Raw genomic sequence first — 18321 nt, 5'->3', positions numbered from 1 at the left:
AGGTGCCACGATCCTTTAAAATTGTCTCTGCTGCATACATTATGGATGTGATTAAGACATGTTGGGGACACAGGAGAATCTGTCGATGGTTGAAACTGGAGTAAAAAGGCAATCTGCTGGAGGAACTCGTGGGAGAAGAAAGAATGGTCAGTGTTTCAGCTTTGAACCCTCATCATCCTGATGAAGTGATGAGGAAGATTGTTGTTTGAATAAGACACGTTCTCTGGTGTCATGCCTTTGTTGAACACACTTGTCCCAAAATACATCAAAAATGCCCCATTGAGATAGGGCTCCTCTTTTGTTGATTTTTGAGGGGGTACGTAAGCCGACGTGCCTGTGATGGAGCTGTTCAAGAGCTGTTAGGGATGTTTTCTGTTCGTCGGAACGTTGGCCCCCCCAAAGCCAACCAGTCGGGGTCTTATTGCATTCCTTGAGACCATCTTCAGACATTTCAGCTCTCATGTTGCTCAGAACAGAAATTAATGGATTTCTGCATGTTCAGGGAATGAAAGGACAGGCAACTGGTGCTGGAGTGTGGAGCCGACGTGAATTGGCTATGATTTTGATGATTGGTGAGCAGGCTTGAAGGGACTGAATGTTCCTTCTCTTTTTTTTATGAACTTGGATATTTCCTTTGTGATTACTCATGAGGTTAACATTGACGTGGAAGAGGATATTAGCAACCGAAAAAAAAATACCACTCTGAGAATCAATGGTTTAAATCACTGTTCCTTGTTTACTTAATGCAATGCAAAAGCAGTTTTCTTGGCCCTTTAGTACCATACTGTGTCATCAGATTAATATCCCCCTTTGAGTTCCCTGATCTCTTGTAATGTATTCTCTCTGACTCATCCCCATCAGCAGCCCTTTGATTTTTTTTGCCACACAGGTGGTATGAATAGCACAACCCTTTTACAGCGCCAGTGATCCGGTTTTGAATCTGGCGCTGTCTGTCAGGAATTTGTCCGTTCTCCCTGTGTTTGTGTGGATTTCCTCTGTGTACTCTGGTTTCCATCTACCCTTCAAAGACATATGGAGTTTTCACATTAATTAGTGTATTTGGATAGCATGGACTTGTGGGTTGGAAGGGCCGTTCACTGTGTTGTATCTCTAAATTTAAGAAAAAATCAAATTTCATACCGACACTGCAATGTAAATTATAATAATCTAGTCACCGACCAGTGTGGGAGGGAATCGGAGCACCCAAGAGAATCCCATCTGGTCGCAAGAAGTATGTGTAAACTTACGCAGGAGAAAGTCAGATCACTGGAGCACTTGCTGCTGCACCAGCCTGTGGATATTGCTACGATATATGCTTTCAAGTGTATGTCTGTTCAAGTGTTTAATTGTTTTCTCAGTACTTTTAGATCCTTTAACACTGTTAACAGATCTCAAGTCTTGTCAATGCCAACCAGTTTAAACATGTGCACAGACGTTCAATTTACACAGCAGGTAGGATAACTGCTTTAGTTATGTTATATCCCATGAACTGAGAGACAGTGAAATTTTCTCCTGTATGTCAATCAAAGGCTGGCAAACTCCAGACAGTCTTGCAAAAAAACAGAACCAAAACAAAGTCCCTTCAGAGACAGTCAGTTGTTGATGACAATTGTGTAGAACAGTGGGTCTCATCCTTTTTCTTTCCACTCACATACCGCTTTAAGTATTTCCTATGCCATAGGTGCCCTGTGATTAGGAAGGGATTGCTTAAAGTGGTAACTGGGTGGAAAGAAAAAGTTTGCAAACCACTGTTTTAATCAGACCTAATTGACTCATTATGTGTATGGTTTCATAACTCCAAAGGAAATGGGCCAATGACAATTTTTCTCAAGCAAAATCTTTCAGTAACAATTGGGTCTAGAGCAGTGATTCTCAACCTTCCCTTCCCACTCACATACCACCTTAAACAATCCCTTCCAAATCACAGAGCACTTAAGGTACAGGGATTACTTAAAATGGTATATGAGTGGAAAGAAAAAGGTGGAGAATCATGGTGTAGAAAGATAGCAGCCTTAAGCAGGCCAGTGACATTAGCCCGGGGAGATATCATGGATGAGGTGGGATAAAAGGCCCCATTTCATTGGTAAACTTCTTCCCTTTCCCACTTTGTCCACAAATATCTATCAACCATTAAGGATGGCATGACATTTATCATGACGCTATTACAGTGCCAGTGACATGGGTTCAAATCCAGCAGTGTCTGTAAGGTTTGCATGCTCTCCTCATGAACACATGAGTTTCCTCCCATGTTTCAAGAATATACGAGGTTTGTAGGGTAATTGGTCACCTGGATGTGCGCGCTTGTAGGGCAGATGGACGTATCTGTTACTATGCTGTATCTCTAAATTAAAAGACAATTTTAAAGTTAGTTTGATTGTTTCACAACATGGTCTTTCACTTGCAAGGAGTATCTGGATGTCTCAATAAATGGTCTCGACCTGAATCACTGACTGACCAATTCTATCTATGATGGTATCTGACCCTACGAGTCCCTCCATCAATTCTTTGTCTGCTCAAAAGACTGAATGTTACTGTCAGACTGATGTGGTGCAGTGGGAATCTCTCATGATGTCGCAGCCTTTTTGATGAAAAAAAATCAAGTGGGCTTTTAACCAATGCCATTCTGCACTGGTGTACTAAGGCTGCAGTAATCTGCTAGTTCCCCTTCCACACCATGCCCAAACCTTAATCAGAAGGACACTAGCTGCAACATTATGAGATGAGGGTGGGTGTGGGAATCTCACGGTAACCGACGCACTTCGGTCAGCAGTCCATGGCTCTGCGGGGAGCCTTGAATTGATGATGGAAGTGGGGGTTGATTTCCCAGTAATTAGAAGCTTTGGGCCAGCATTGATGACAGTGAAAACTGTGAAAGTGTAATTGATCAGAATTGGACGAGTAGTGTACACTAGGTCATAACAGCAGGAGAGGGAAGACTGAGACCATGGGGAGCTCTGAAACCATCGACCAGCTTAGAACTGAGGTGGTGCAGAACCAAAAACCTGTATCTGAACATTAATAAAACAAGAGAGATGGTCGTTGACTTCAGGAGGGCCCGGAGGACCACACTCCTCTGACCAGTGATGACTCAACCACTGAGGTCGTTAAGAGTATCAAGTTACTTGGTGTGCACTTGGCTAAGAATCTCTCTGGTCCTTTAATACCAGCTCCATAGTCCAGCAGTGCCTCTACTTCCTGTGAAGTCTGGGAAAGTTCATCTCCCACCCCCCCATCCTTACTACATTCTATAGAGGATGTGTTGAGAGCATCCTGTGCAACTGTATCACTGCTTGGTTTGGAAGTTGAACCACCTCGGACCACAAGACCCTGTAGAGTGAAGTCAGCGGAAAAATATCATTGGGTTCTCCTTTCCTACCGTGAAGGAAATCTACAACACTTGATGCAGGCAAAAGGCAATAAACATTGTGAAGGACTCCACACACCCCTTACGTCAACTGTTCTCTCTTCTCCCATCTGGTAGGAGGTACCATAGCACGTGGGTCCTTATGTTCAGATTGGGGCAACAGTTTTTTTTTTAGACCAAGCCATCAGGCTTGCATAGTGTACCATGGACTTTTACTGTATGCATCTAAATATTTTAATATTTCAATTTGTTTTTTATATTCTAACTCATATTTATGTAAATATGCTCCATGGTCCTGGAGAAACACTATTTCGTATTTACCGTGTGAGCATGGTATGAACGATAAACAAAGGTGTCTTGACTTGACTTGGAATGGGAGCTAGTAGAGATTCGAAAACTCACATCCAGCAATGTCTGTGTGACAGCATGATCCTCCGAGTGGCCAGACATTTTAATTCTACACACCATTGCCACACCTTTTTTCCATTTTATACAATTATAAAAACTTATTCTGACCATTTTTATATTGTGCGCTGATCTTGTTTGATAATTTACCATCCCTTCCTTTTTGCTTGCTTCATGGTTCTTTGTTGCTTTTTAAAGTTTTCCCAATCTTTCATTTTCCCACTGCTCTTGCTAACTTTGTACACACAAGCTTTTAGTTCCTTTATTTCCTTAGTTATCCAAGGCTGCCTATTCCCACCCTACTGTCCTTGCTTTTAACTGGAATAGATTTTTGTTGAGCACTGTGAAAAATATCTTTGAAAGTCCTCCACTGTTCCTCCACCATTCCTCCGTATAGGCTGCATTCCCAGCCTATACTTGCCAACTCCTCTCTCATCCCCTTGTAGTTTCTCTGGTTTTAGACCAAACTATTACACTCTTCATTTGTATATGAAACTCATCATACTTTTTATTTGTCTCATTGCCTCGAACAACCTGATTCATGCAGTCATTGTGCATGTTAAAGTCCTCAATAATAACTGCTGATCTATTCTTACATATGCTTCTGATATTTCTTGATTTATTGCCTGTTCTAATGCAGAGTTATTATTGGGTGCCCTATAGACAATACCCATCAGTGAATTTTTCCCTTTACTATTCCTAATCTCTACCCAGATGGATTCACATTTTGCTCACAGATCTTGTATCATCTCCCACCTCCCTTATTCTTTTGCCTATCCTTCCTGATTTTGATATCCTTAGATATTAATTCCCAATCCTCTCCACCTTGCAACCATATTTCTGTAATGGCCACTAAATTATACCACTTTATACTGATTTATGGCACGTTCACTGACCTTGTTTTGAATACTATAGGCATTCAGATAAAGTGCCCTTAAACTCATTTTGTTTTTAAAATCTAGTCATCTTTGCCTCTTTTGCACTTAAGTTTTATACATTCTACTCTTACTTTTCTCTTTTTTTAATCTTTGCTTTCACTTTATTCAGACTCTTCTCTTTAACTTATCTATCTTTCTCCAATGTGTTAACTCCCCCCCCCCCCCCCCACCATTAAAAATCCTATTCACAGTCCTAGTTATGCAATTCACCAGGATACAGGGCCCATTATGGTTCAGCTGGATCCTTCCCCCTTGGAATAGCTCCTTCCTTTCTCAATTTCCCATGAATTAGAACCCACTACCCCCACACTAATCCTTGATCCACTCTCTAATCTTTTTGACCCTGTGCCAATTTGCACGTGGCTCAAGAGAGGGAATCAAGAGATTACCAACTTTTTGATTCTGCTTTTTAATTTAGAACTTAGCTCCTCAAATTCCCTCAGTAGAACCTCTTTCCTGGTTCTACTTGCATTGTTGGTACCCACATAGACCACAACAACTGGATCTTTCCCCTTCCACTGCATATTCCTCTGCTGGTCAGGTAAGATGTCCTCAACCCGGGCACCAGGCAGGATACACGGCCTTTGGCATGGTCTATCCCTGTGACAGAGAACATTGTCCATTCCCCTAACTATACTATCCCCGATTACCACTACATTTCTCTTGTCTCATCCCTCTTGAATTACTTCCTGAACCACGGTGCTACATTAAGGTTGCTCATCCTTCCTGCAGCCCACACTTTCATCCACACAGGGAGTAAGAATCTCTGATCTGTCATACAAAATCAAGGGCTGAGACTCCTTGAGCACTCTCTTTTGGAACTCAGTACTTTACTCACTTACAGTCACACCTTCTTGATTCTGACTGAATTTGAGGTAGCTATCCTTATGGTTGTGACTACTTCCTGAAAACAAAGTGTCCAGGTACCTTTCCCTCTCCAAACTGTGTCGCGGTGTTTGCAGCTCAGATATCAGGTCATCAATTCTGAGCCTGAGTAACCACCACCTGCTGCAGATGGGGCCACCAGGAACCACAACTGGGTCCACCAGCTCCCACCTCATGTAGCTACAATACGTCACCTGATCGTGCATGCCTATTTTATTTAATTAGCTATAATTTGGAGACTTTAATGTAACCACTACAAAGAAAAGGCTTACTTGCTACTTACCTGTGCCTCCTCCCCGAAGCCTTGAGCCAGAGCCTTAATTTCCCACTCTTATACTGTCCACTCATACATACAATGGCTGCTCCATTCTGTCCCTGCCTTAACTTTTATTTTCTGCTGCTCCTGTGCAGCTCTCTCGCTCTGTGAATTGATTGTTCCTCCTCCACTGCACTGAGACCCTCCTTTTCAAACTCTTCTCCCTAACTTCAGGGTAGCTCTCTTTCTCTCTAAATAATTGTGACCATCTTGTCGTTCTTTACTACTAAGCATTCTGCAGATAATATTTCTGCAAGCTTCTTTCCTTCTTCATTTAAAGTCGAGACAAATTTTATTGAAATGGCCAGTTGTTTTTTTCCTTCAATGTCAGTCAACTTTATCTTTCCAGGATGATTGGGAGAAGTGTATGGGAAAGGGACCCCCTCCTTTCTGATGTTTTTCATATAAAGTAACTTTTAAAAAAATAACATCTGCTGAGCTTTGTTCCAGACACAAAAGCGGCAGGAGAACAATCACACCATTTTGCAAATGAACTACAAGGAACTGGTCTTATCTCAGAGAAAATGTCAAGCTCCCCTGTGAACTAGGAACAGACAAAATTGTGATAAGATTCAGGGAGGTGAACATGGTGTGAATTATGACTCAATGGTGTGTTATCTCTTTCCTCAGTAATCCACATTGGGCTTCTTATTTTCACCCATTTCCTGCTACATTCCACACTCACCAATGTGTCATTGACTTGGCTGCAATGTTTCTTCTGTGGGATGTAAAGATTGGAAATTCATCTCTGGTCAATTCATCTGTGACTTCCAGAATATCGATCCAGTGTAGTTATTAGACTGAAATTTGGGAATGGAATACAGAACTTCACCTTCCACCATCCTCTCTTCTGATGAAGGCACTTTGTCCTGGAATAGTAACCCTTTCTCTTTCTGCAAATGCTGTCTTTCCTGAGTTTTTCAGCACTTATGAATTTTCAGACACATGAAACTGAATGCTAGTGTTTAAAAAGGCCTGGTGAAGGCTTCAGACTTTTTTTAAACCATGCTGAAATAGTTGTGGAAGTTGAAGCTTTATTTCAAAAGAGATAGCTAAATTAACTGCCAGGTTAATTTTAGCTGACATCAGAGAAATGTTTGCTTTCCTGGGATAAAAGTTTCATTTTTGTAAGCCCTATCCCTGGGATTTGTTACAATTGTTCAACAATGCAAATATTAGGAATACATGTAATATTAAACCCATGTAGACAGAATCCCACAAGGCAAGATACTTCAAGCACAAGGGTAGAAAGGAGAGTTGCTTTTGATTCCATTTCTAACACCTCTCCAAATGAAGCAGGCCCATCCTGCATGGAGCAAGACCTGGTCAATATCTTGCTATGAGGCGAAAAATGGCAAACTGCCTCACAGCTTCCGAGACCCTGGTTTAATATTGACCTCCGCTGCTGTCTCAGTGGGATCTGCATGTTCTCTTTGCAATCAAGTGGGTTCCCCCAGGTACTCAGGGTTCCTCCCATGTCCCAGACAAGTGTTCATTGCTGGCTCCTTTGGTCACGACATATTTTCTCTGGTATGTAGGTACTGTAGGTGATAGAATCTGAGGTGAGTTGAAGGGAGAGTGAGGGGAATAATAAAATGATACCGGTGTCAATGGGTGATGGATGGACAGCAGGGCTTTGAAAGATCGTACTTCCATGCTGTGTAATTCTATCAATAGCAAATGGTTCAAGAATCAGGGTGGGGGAAAAAGGGAGAAAATGACACTGTGTATATTCAAGAGGGAAATGTTTGTGTGTATTTTGGTTAGTATGGTTGATCGTGTGAAAAATTTAAAAAAAAGAATCAGGGTGCACAGATTTCCAGTGCAGTGCTGCAGGAAGCCACAGGAAATATAAGTAATAGTTCTTTAGGAGATGAGAAGTTCTGTTCTGGATCTCTCTTGCAAGTATGAGTGATGGAAAGAGCATCAATCAAAGTATTCAAAAGGCATTCAACGAACACTTAAGAGAGAATAATTCATTGGATTATATTGGATGAAAAGATTTTAAGAAATGGAACTGACAGGTTTGTTCCGGTTGGAGTCAGTTCAGACTGGATAGGCAAAATGGTCACATCCAAATGCAGCAATGATTTAAGAATTGTCAGGTAGAAATGAAGTGTTTTGATTTAAGAATTAACATGGCATGAATATTTAAACTCATCCTTGAATTTTCTCCTAGTGCATCTGCAGAACTAGGCCATTTCACTGGCAGTCTACTTTTCATGTGATTTTTAAAAATTATTTTACCACTGGCTTGTTTAAAAGCTTTGTGAAGGCAAAAAGCAATAAATTCTGATGCAACATGTTTTTTTTTAGTTATTTGTTCAAGTATGCACTTGGTTGACAGAACAGTTTGTTGCTTTTGAAATTGTGTGCACTGAACAATTTGTGAAGATTTTTTTTCTTGGTCAAACTATTACTGAAGTCTCTTGAAGGGAGATATTCCGGACAGATAATTTTCCTTCTCACCAGAGAAGTTCAATATAACAATTAATTGACTTTGGTTGTAAGATGTTCATTCAATCAGAGATTAAGGCTAAAATTTCCCTAGTTCAGCACTTACTGAATCTCCCATTGAACCCCGCCCCGATGTTCTCTGCAGCCCCATGGCCTAATTGTCATCGAGGTGCAGACACATCCAGCACAAAAACACGCCCTTCACCCCAACTCATCCATGGCAACCAGGCTTTTTTAACTGAGATCATGGCAATTGCCTCCATTTAGACATGGGTTAAGGGTGAAAAATGAAATGATTACATTTGAGGGAACTTCTTCACGCAGAGAGTGGTGAGAGTGCTGGACGAGATGCCAGTTTAAGTGATGATTGAGGGATTAATGTCAACGTTTTAGAAAAATTTGGATAGGTTCATGGATGGGGTGGTGGGGGGTGGGTGTATAGAGGGATATGGTCTGGGTGCAGGTCTTTGGAACTATGCAGAATAATTTGGCACAGACTAGATGGGGGCCTGTTTCTGCGCTAGAGTGTTCTATGGCTCTATGTCCCTCTGACCATTCACAACCTGCTATCTTGGCTTCAAGTTCAAGTTTATTGTTATACTTATGTAAAATATAGTGATAGCTGTTTTGTGGGCAGACCAGTAGACATCTCATACATAGTACTAGTAAAACACTGGACCAAAGTGAAGTTACAGAGAAAGAGATCAGTTGGTACAGAGTAAAGGATGACAGAAATTTGCTGTTTTGGTGTCCATTTTTGTAAACATTGTTAGTGTACCTTTTCTTCTGGCAGTTTGTTCCACAGACCCATCACTGACTGTGTGGTAAAGTTGTCCCTCAGATCCCTTCCCCCTCACCCTAAACCATTGCTCCCTAATTCTGCCCTCATTTCCCTTCATTCATCTTTTCTGCCAGCCCTCAAGATTTTATCTATCTCAGTAGCACCACCTCCTCTGTCTCCTACGTCCTGGTCATGAGGAAGGGTGGGTGAGGGGGTTATGAAGGATGCTTCGAATTAGTATGGCATTGTCTCTGGGATACCCAGGGAAATGGGAACAGAGCTCGACCCCTATCAAAGTCCGCCAGGTACTGCAAGAATTTTGAAGTGATTCCAATATACAGAAACACAAGAACTGTTAGAAATTATTACAATAATTAGATGTTAAAAATATATCAAACTGATACTAAATCATTTAAATTGAATTTAAAAAAAATGATTTTGCCCTTTGCTTCCAAAGCTCCGTGGAGAGTCCGATCCTTTGTTAATTTGTGCTGGTGGAAGATTTCAGGGACACTTTCTACAATGGAATACTGAGGAAATGAAGCCCAGTCAGTGATCTCCTTCAAGCCCAGGAATGGGGTGGGTTGTCATACTGCTTGTTTAGGACTTCCAGGGGACTATGGGAGAGCCTAAATGCTGGTGGATCCAGTTGAGAGGGACTCTCACCCACCTCTTGCTCCTTTCAGCACATTAACTGCTTTGTTCGACAAAACCCAATAATTATGCTGCCGGCAAAAACAGAGCAAGAAAGATTGCAATTTTGTTTTTGTTTTTTCAGTGTTGATTTGAGAGACGGAATATAGCCAGGGCAGGGTAGAAAAGTTCTGTCCAAGTTTGAAGCTAAGCTTGCTGGTTGAAAGCTGTGCATGCAGTATGACAGATCGCACAAGGTAGTCACTGCTACTGTGCCAAATTCAAGGTTGTTTATTGTCACTAAATGCAGAGATGGAGGCAGTTTTGTGAGTGCCCCAGCTTGACATTTCATACATAGTACATGTAAGACACAGGACAGAAGTGCAGAGTTACAGAGAGAGAGAGACATCAAGATCATATTATATGGAGAAAGCCAACATAATTTTACTATTGTGATGTTCATTCAGGATACATAAAGCCATGCAAGAGACTCTCCTTGAATTTGGTGGTGGATGATCTCATACTCATGAATCTCGCTTTAGATGGGGTGGGATGAATCTTTTGCTATGTTAGCTGGCTTTCCAAGGTAGCAGGAGGAATAGATGGAGTCAATGGAGAAAAATCACACAGGGAATGTATTTAGAGAGCTGCAAGAAACTGAACATAATGATGATGTATTTTGTTTGGGGGGGGGGGGAAGGGTGATAATAAAAAAGTTAAATGTTGTTGTGATTAACTGAGTGATATTGTTTTCAGAAAAGATCACGGGTACTTAAAAATAGCTGATTAGTTGAGGTTTATTACGAGTTCCTGTTTTAGTAAAATGTAAGGGATAGTATAGACAGGAGGAACTGAATGGTCACAGTTAACATTTAACATTTCACACAAGCACAACACAAGTCATAGCCCAGCGATAATTCGATACATTGGAAGAACTGAGGGAAGGCTTGTCACAGTCTGTTCCAGAATTCAAAACATTTGCAAAGACACTGTGATTTCGCAAGGGAGAACCATTCTGACAGCTGAAAATAAAATAGCCTTTTTGAAGCAGCTCTTTTGGCCAGCCATTTTTGTTGAATTCAGAGCAAAGCATGCTCTATGAATGACTGGGCCGTTTCAATGGATTGACCTATGCCACGAGGGTCCTTTGGAAAGCAAAGTGCTTCATTTTGATTGTGACTAACAGTGAAGGTCACTTGGAGCAACTGCTTCATTTAAAGTCTGACTAGCAGCGAAGTTACTTGGAGAGACGGGTGCCAGACTTTTGGAAGCTTCATGGAGGCCGCCCAGTTCGAGTCTTGCCTACCAAAGGACCAGGAGTGTGATGGCCACAGCTCGTGTGGATGGACATTTCTTCAAAGGCCATGCAAGGAGAATTCGTGAGTCTGTAGTAGCCACAATTCCAGTCTTCCCATCAGTTCATCATTAATTTTGGATATCAAATTTCAAAGGCCTACACTTCAACACTGAACTTGAAAGACTGAACTTTGAAGTAACTTTCTTGCAGATTTTGGCCTGGACGTGTACACGCACGCGCACACACACACACACACACACACACACACACACACACACACGCACACACACACATGCGCACACACACACACACACACACACACACACACACACATGCGCACACACACACACACACGCACACACACACACACACATCATTATTTATTGCTGTTCATTACAAGTGTTTCGTTTAGAGTTTTAGAGTTTAATGCATAAAAATGCTGGAGAAACTCAGCAGGTTGCAGAGCATTCATGGAAAGCATAGGTATATAACCAATATGTTGGGCATGAGCCCTTTGTCAAGGTATGAGAAAATGGCAGATAGGAGCCTGAATCAAAAGGTGAGGGGAAGAGGAAAGAAAGGGCAGGAGGAGGAGCACAGGCCACAGGCAAGAGGACAGAGGTGGATATGAGTGGGAGCGTAGAAGATTAAAAAGCTGAGAAGTGATATGGGGAGCGGATGGCTCTCTGAATGCAGAAGGTGGGGAAACTGAAGGAAAAGAGACCAAGGGATAGGGGAGGAGAGAGAGAGAGAGAGAGAAAGAGTGAGAGAGAGAGAGAGAGAGAGAGAGAGAGAGAGAGAGGAAGGGACCTTATAGAAATTGCTGATGTTAATATCATTGGGTTGGAGAGTTGCCAAATAGAATTTTTGATGTTTGTAAAAGAATTCTGGTGGTTATTTCTGTTATATGTATTTTGGTGTTGTCCAACCCTCCCATGGAGATAATACCCTTCACTCACCTCATCCATATTGTATACTGGTAGGATAGGATGTCATTTGCCTACCTTCAAGCTCTAACCCACATTGAGCCCAAAACTAGACTTGAACTTGCCACCTGTACTTGCTGCAGAATATAAGTTTGCCTTTTCTCCATTCACTAGTATGTGTTTTGTTTCTGGATTCTTCACCACCAAGGTTTGAGAGATATGTTATCATCACATGGATGGGCTTGAATGAGTGAAAAGGCTTAATGGGCTTTGACAGCCTTCTTAGCTGGACAACCAAGCATTGTCAGCCATCAAAACTTCTCAACGGTTTGAATGTTTAATGCTCTACTACTGGGCATTTTACTACAGGAACATTGTGACAAGTTACAACTCAACTGGAGGAACCTACAAGGAGACTAATGATGCAACATGGTCTGCAAAACCCCCAATGATCAGAGCAAAGGGAACCTCTGTGTTCATCACGTAATCTGAGCTTGGAGGTGGTCATCAGAGGAATTGTAATGGTTGAAAGTATTTCCCACCACATTCTGGATTGTTATGGCTCTGAGCAAATTTTCAATGTTTTTTGAAAATAATTTTTTCGATAACAATATATACAAACATTCATCATTAAAATATACACAGTGACATTTTTCCCCTCCCCCCACCCCCTAAAGAAATTGCCGATTTCAGACCTCCAGCTCTTAAAGTGATAAGTACAAGTACGAAAATACTTAAATATGGAATTTTGGACAACACGATTTCTTTTTATTCTTTTGTTTTTTTAAATTGTTTATTTTAATTTTTTCTTTTATTCTTGATTTTCAAAGTATTAATAATGCTAAAGCCTACTGGTAAAACTGATTTTTAAAAATTATTCGAGGGCTAACTAAGTAAAAATTTAGAATTGAAGGACTTTCTGGTTGTTCACTGACTTCAGTGGCATTTGCACCTCCTGAATTGAAAATTGAATGGTTTAACATCCCACTGACATCATAAAAACACAAGAATGACCATCTAATCCATCATTCATAACTCATCTGGATAGTGTGACAGAGTATTTAGAGGTGGTTTGGGAGGAATTGTTAGAGCAGCTTGCACACACACATTTTAAAACACCGAATATTTGCAGGACTTTTGCAGAATGCTTTTTGCAGGAGGCAACAATGTATCAACAGCAGTTTTCCTGGGAGAGCATGTGATCTATGCAGTCAGAGGAGAAGAGTTTTGCTCTCAGAGAGAGAGGGTGTGAAATAGAGAGGAGAGAGACAGAAATCCATTCCAGAGGGACAAGCTGGCAAACTTTGGAAGGCTGCCTGGTCAAAGGAGAAGACTGGCGGTATGAAAGGTGACCTGAAAGAAAGAGGATTATCTGGAGAACCCTGAAGGAGGCAATTTTCGTCAGCAAGACTGATTGAGAAGGAATCAGTTGTGGATGTCCTGGAAGAGGTATCTCTCTCTGAAAACCAGCAAGAACACTCCTGAGTGGTAACCATTTGCCTGATAAGCACCAAAGCCTGGTGAACTTTGTTAATGCTAACTTCTGTACATAGTACAAGAATTGCCTGCAACCAGTGAGACTGTGATCCAAAGAACTTTTCTAATCTTAAATATACATTACACACACCTGCACTTAGTATTAGAGGGGGAATTAAGTAGGTTAGGTAGGTTAAGTAATAAGTTAAAGTTTAATTCTGTTTTCTTGTTCAATTATAATTAAAAACTCCTTTTGTTTAAGTATCCCTGAGTTGTAGTGCATATCTAATGCTGCTGGTTTTTGGGGACCTCTGGACTCCATAACAACAGGGACACCCCCCACCTGTCTTTTCTCCATAACCCTTAATTCCATGACTTTGCAAAATCAAACACTGACCCATGCTGGTTGGCACTCTTGTATGGAGAATAAGATGGACCATCGAAGCTGCCATTCACAAGGGATTAAACTGCGGCTCCATAGTTGCTGCCAAACTGGAGAGGGAAGTGTGAAAAATAAAGGAAGAGCAAATGCTGAATAATCTGAAATCAAAACAGAGCAGGGTGGAAATATTCAACAGATCAGACAGCATATATGGAAAGTGAGGCATAGTCAGTGTTTTAGGTCGAAGATTCTTCATCCTAATTGGAAAAAAGAGAGAGAAAACAAGTCTGTATTAAGCGGAGAGAGTGTGGGAGAGATGGATAGGATTGATGGAATCTGACAGGATGAGGCCAGAATTGCTGTGGTGATATGTTGTTTGCAAGGCTGGTTTGTGGATTAATGAGGGAAGTAAGAGAGCGAAAGGAAATAAAGGGAGATATAAAAGCTGTGGTGTTTTACAGCTTGAAACCAAAGAGAGTATGATGAAACTGCCTGTTGAACGTGAAAAACTGACTTAATAGCACTTAAGATGGATAACCTTGCAGTGAAACTAGCCAGTTCTGAATACAAGCAGACATGAAAACTGCTCCACCTACATATAATTTGGGAGTAGGATTTGGCTACTTAGCTTCTCCAGTCTATTTCACTTTTAGGGCTGATTTGATTACAGTCTCAACAATGCATCCATTCTATCCACTGCTACTTTTCACAATTCCTTGCTTGTCAAGAATTTATTTAGGCCTGCCTTAAAAAAAATCATTTAAATACTGATTCCAAAAAAATTTCAGGAAGAGGGTTCCAAGCAGTTGCTGATTACCCCAATCTCCAGCCTGGCCACTGCTGCCCTCTCATCAGCTGTGGCTCTCCACGTCCCAACTCCCCAATCCATCACTATTTTCTGGGGTTTTGATGTGATAACATTGGAGAGAAGTTTCCCCATGATGTTTCTTGGGATGGAGCAGGTTGGTTGTGATGAGAGACTATAGAGGCTGGATCTGTTTATTTTCTCCCTGGAGTGGAGGAGGTTGAGAGAGGATATGATTGAAATATTTAACATTTAAGAGGGGTATAGATAAAGTTGACTGCAGGAAACATTTCCGTATAAGAGGTATATTAATATTGGAGGACCTAGATTCAGAGGAAGAGGTGAGAGGAAATTTCAGGGAGACCATTTTCACCCAGAGAGTGGATAGTACCCAAAACACACTGCCTGAGAGAGTGGTGGAAATATAGGAGAGGCTGACTGCAGTTAGGGAATGCCAAGACAAGCGGTTGCCATGCAATGGAGAAAGTTATGGGGAAAGTCCTTGGTTAATTAGTACGGATGGGTGCCCACTGGTTAGTATGCATTTAAATGGCATCCAAATGGCCTACTTCCATGCTGCACGGCTCTATGACAGAAAGCCGTTGACCAAATGCTTATTCATTCCCATTATTATTCTTCCCTGCACTGATGAATTAAGATCAGCCAGTCTTCATTTCATGTTCCTCCGTGGTCACAGTTTGAAAATGTGAAGACTTCATTGTACACAATACACTCAAAAGTGTGCACACTTCAAAAACTTCTGAGCTCCACTTTATTTGTAAAACTTATTTAAATCTTTTATCTAGTGGAGTACTGAAGGATCACTGCATACCTTAATCACCATTATTGTCAGCTCTCCTGTTGTTGTAACCAACATTTCACCCTTAACCATCCATCCCCAAGAGTATCTTGTGAATTGTTTCATTTACCATGGGTGATCTTGCTGTGCGCATATGTCTTCCGCTGCATTAGACGAATGTGAATGCATTCCAAAATTAATTGGATGTCCTGAAATTTATAAAATTTCTTTTGAAAGACAGCTGTGAAGTTCAGTTGTAGTGTTCAATCAATCAGAATAGAACAGAATAAATGTTAGACAAATTTCAATGTAGCAGAGTTGGAAAATGAAAACAATGTAAATAATAATGAAGATAGGCAATTAGATGAGAAAGGACCCAAAATAAACAATAGAAATAACATTGTCAAGACAGAGATCAATGCATTTGTAAACATTAAGGAAATCTAGGGATAAGGGGAGAGTGCAGGAAACTTGTGTAGATTAATGATAAGCAGAACATACTCAAAGAATAAGATGACCTATTTATTTTATTCTAGTGTTAAAGTCTTCATATCTGTTCAGCTGACAACATCGATAATGCATTAATACAGTTCATTCTTGTGGACTAATTGCTGTGTCTTGTTTCATTCATTTCAGCTGTTTTAAAGTAAATAAACCAAAAAAAAAGAAACAAACCAATGCTATTTGTGTTAAAACATATTTTGTGTCCATCCCGACAATTGGTATTATAATTACCTCTCTCCCATTATTGTGAACATTTCAGTCATACTTGCTCAATTCCCTCTTGACTGAACATGCATTAAGTATTGTTTGAACCAGTGGCTTTAGTGTTATGTTTAACATATCTGTAAGGCTTCTTGAATTAAACACTTCTGGTTTTAAAGTACATTTATAACAGGATTCACAGCGCTGAGAGTATAGACCAAATGTATGAACAGGCTCAGTTCCTTCCAAGAAGGAGATGGCATGATTTCATATTTAATCTTTCACCTTGAAGTTTTGTATGTCCACCTTCCGCTGGTATACTCTATTTCTGTCCAAAACATAAATGTTCAGTGCATCTTCAAACTCCAATCACATAAGTCTCTCAGAGAAATGCAGCCAACTTCATTAAGGACCCCCATCACCCTGGACACAACCTGTTCTTGCTGCTCTATTAGACAGAAGGTACATTAGCCTTTTATCCCAACATCTATCAGGCTCTTAAATCTCTCCGTACATTTAATAATGTTGTAGCAGCCCAGGAACCGAGTCATGACCCGGCTCACAAAATGGCCACCGAATGTGGCGACCGTGAGGGTCACGCAAGGACCAACAGCCGTTATCTCACGTGTCCAACCGCATGGCGGGAAAAAGCGGGCAATGGCGTGAACGCCGGTCAGTCATAGGACGGTGCTGCAATGATGTCACTCCTGACGTCAGAGGCAGGGAGTGAATGTAAACAGAGCTGGCAGTGCAATAAATCAGTCTTCGACCTCGATTCGACTGGACTGTGTGTGTGTTGTTCTTACCTACACTTCGCTTAGCACGCATACTACACAACAAAAAACTAGTCTGAGACCACCCAAATATTTGTTCACACTATTAAAACATTACTTTTCGGTTGCATTGACTGTGTGAGCACTGTTGTGCGACGAATTCAGACATGAAGTCCACAGACTGTACAACAGCCTTTAATCAGCTTAAACTTGTACACACCAGGTCTCTGTATCTTCCTGGCTCCACATGCCCGACTGGCTCCAAAAGGGGCCGGCTTGTGTCTTTACACGGGCCGGTGATTGACAGTCGGCCTGTGGGACCAGCCTCCCAGGTTGATTACAGTAGTTGCCCCCTGCAGTAGGCTGGTAGGAATACAGCCAGTGTAGAGGTTGTATCACTACATTCACCCTCTTCTTAAAATGAGTCCTTTGTGGCGGGCCAGGTGGGGGGGGGGGGGGGGGGAGTGTTCTTGGTACTGAGTAGTTCAAAAGCATATTTCAGGCGGTCCAGCAGTCGTCTGTGCCTCTGGGACCGTTGCAGGACAGGCTCCTGGTCAGTGGTTGGTGGGGGTAGGGCCACCTGAAGATTAGCTGGATGCAGGGTGGTTGAGACAGCTGGCAGTTGGGACAGCTGGTGGTGTGTGCGGGATGGTGTCTGGCAGAGTGGAGGTGTCTATCAGTGCGAGGGTGTAGGTATGAGGCAGGTCCGTGTGGAGCAGGGCCCCGTGGAGAGGCAGGGAGAGGATATTGACTCCAAGGGTGACCTGGATAGGCCAGGGGTATCTGGAGGGGGGATGCTGGGCCCCTGCTGGTTCCAGGACCCTTGGGGTACCTCACATCCATTGGTAGGCATAATTTGGGTTCACATGGAGGAGGTGCACCTGCTCAACCAGAGGGTCAGATTTGCAGGTCCTCACCTGTTTACGGAGGAGTACTGGTCCCGGAGATGTCAGCCATGCTGGCAGTCACCGATTTCCTAGAAGAGGAGAAAAGGCATTTGTGAATGGTCTAGTTGGTAGCCATGCACAAGACTGACCATATAGCATAGAGTGCCTTGGGGAGGGCCACTTTCCAATAGTTGATGGACCATCCTTTTAATCTCAGGGCCAGGAGGTCCGCCATCCAGATGACCCTATTTGTATATTTCACCTGCCCGTCGCCCCTATGGTTGTAGCTAGTCGTGTAACTAGCCGTGATGCCTTGCACTGTCAGGTACTGGTGCAGCTCCTCATTCATTAAACTGGAACACTGGTCACTGTGGATGAATTTCGAGTATCCAAAGATGATGAAGATCTGCGCCAGTGCCTTGATAATGGAGGTGGTGGAGATGTCAGGGCAAGGGATGGCGAAGGGATAACGGGATTAGTCATCTATAACCA

At 41.9% G+C, this 18321-nt stretch overlaps 1 protein-coding gene across 14 annotated transcripts in view; it reads left to right on the top strand.

Annotated features, from left to right (window-relative positions):
- ccser1 (coiled-coil serine-rich protein 1) overlaps positions 1 to 18321 on the top strand; it is a 1096421-nt gene that overhangs the window by 580760 nt on the left and 497340 nt on the right. The gene's annotated exons all lie outside the window — the stretch shown is intronic.

Source organism: Narcine bancroftii, chromosome 3 (genome assembly GCF_036971445.1).
Source record: "Narcine bancroftii isolate sNarBan1 chromosome 3, sNarBan1.hap1, whole genome shotgun sequence".
Lineage (NCBI taxonomy): Eukaryota > Metazoa > Chordata > Chondrichthyes > Torpediniformes > Narcinidae > Narcine > Narcine bancroftii.
Note: the sequence above shows the minus strand (reverse complement) of the source record. Positions and strands in the feature narration are given on the sequence as shown.